Source organism: Octodon degus, unplaced genomic scaffold (assembly GCF_000260255.1).
Source record: "Octodon degus isolate 3935 unplaced genomic scaffold, OctDeg1.0 scaffold00028, whole genome shotgun sequence".
In the NCBI taxonomy this organism is placed as follows: domain Eukaryota; kingdom Metazoa; phylum Chordata; class Mammalia; order Rodentia; family Octodontidae; genus Octodon; species Octodon degus.
The window spans coordinates 12066814-12068833 of NW_004524604.1; positions in this window are offsets into that span (position 1 = coordinate 12066814).

Here is a 2020-nt window from a genome sequence, read left to right on the forward strand (position 1 = left end):
AGAGAGAGAGAGAGAGAGAGAGAGAGAGAGAGAGAGAGAGAGAGAGAGACTGAAAAGAGGAAAAGGAAAAAAGAAATGAGAAATGGAGGAGCTGAGTGAATAGGCTGCTCCTTTCCTTCCTTTAGTGTTGGGCAGGGCCACCCTCTGGTTATGAGCTACAATGTGAGATATGGCAGATCCTTAGTTCTGACAGTAGTTAGAGACAGAAAGGGAGGCTGCTGGACTCAGAAGTGTCAGCTGCCTTAAATACTAGAAGCTTGAGTTGTTGCTTCTCCAGGTTTCTCTCCCTCTTTGACTGGAGCCCAGCACAATCCAGAGCCTGCTAGCCAATACTTCAGCCCCCAGCCTGCTGCTCACAGTCCACACCACCACCAACTCCTTGGACAGGAACTTCACCACCAGCAGCATCTTCCCCTCAGTTGGAGGTTTCTCTTCCTCCATTCTTCTTCCTTCATTTTCCTTTTGCCCCTCTGCCTGTTCCTGCTGCTACTGTTCCATGACCTTCAATGAAGAAAGCTACTTACACTGAGGAAGGAGTACACTTGGCAATTCTACCCTTGACATGGCTCAAAAACCTGAACTATACTTTACCCATCCACCTGTAATGTGGGAGACCAGTGCATTGTGGCACCTTGTGTCATGGAACCAAGCAGAGTCCCAAGCTTGGTAAAGCAAAAGCTCAACTGTCATAAAAGTACTGTGATTCTTGTATGGACAATAATATGTGTGCTTTGTCATGACTAAAATTATTACACAAATTCGATGAACAGTCTAGTTCCTCAGCCTTTCCAAAGTCTTTTTACATTAATAATATTTTCCTTTTTTATTTTTTCTTATTTTTTTCTGTGTGTCTTTTTGAGACAGCGTCTCCCTATACAGCTGAGGCTGGCCTTGAGCTCACTTTATAACCTAGGCTGATCTCAAACTATCAATGTTCTTCTTGCCTCACCTCTCCCAGTGCTGGAATTACAGGCATATGCAATCATGCCTGGTTTTCCTTTGTAATTCTTCATTTTAACTTAGTTTTTAATTTTTTGTTGTGTGTTCTCTCTATGTTGACCACACCTCTTCTCCCTGACTTCATGTAGTTCTCCTTCACCAGCCTTCCTTAGTTGGGATGACCTTGGCCACCATCTTTGGCTAATATTTCTAATAATCCTTTCCTACCTTGAGGAGAGTAGATTGTGTCGTCTGGAACCAGGAACCATAGATGAGATAGTTTATATGCTAAAAATGAGAATAGTTATTTTTCTCTTTTCAGTGGGGCCAGGGATATATAGGCTCCACCTTCCAAAGGATGACTTTTACCCAGAGGGAAACAGTAGATCTTAGCCACAACTGTGTGTCCAGCATTGCATGGAGTGCAAGAAACATGGTATAAAATGATCATACAGCTCATCCATGAAGCAGATGGATCTCTGAAATAATTCCAAATAAAATGCTTCAAAGAAAGCTCATCAGTGGCAGAGTGAAAAATAGAAAGAATAATGTGTCATTTGTTGGTACTGTCCCATGAAAGAGGTACAGAAACTTTTATCATCTAGCTTTTCATATTCCCATGCTATAAAACAAGTACCACAGTGTTCTCTCTTTACTAAACCTCTGAAGAGTATTTCTAGTTTTTCAATGGACTTTTTGAGCATATGAAAAAGAACTGACAAAGGATGAGTAAAAATGTAGACCAGGGTGCTGATGTGTGCTGTTAAAATTCTAAAGTCCCTTGGGAGACACAGAAATATAGATTTACAGACTTTCTTTCACCTTCAGATAAAAAATGTGGAATAAATGTAATACTTAAAAAAACTAATAAGTAGAATCTTATAGCATCATAAGAATAAGAAATCTACACAATGCAGTACAATTTTTAGGGAATTAACTCATAACCTATTTGTTTTGTCTTGTCATTCCTTTACGTTTGTGCTGTCACACGTGTCATTTCCAACTGAGTATGTATGTTTTTTGTTTTTCTACCTCTGCTAAGCACATTCCCAGAAGCAAAAGAGTAATAATAGCAATGATG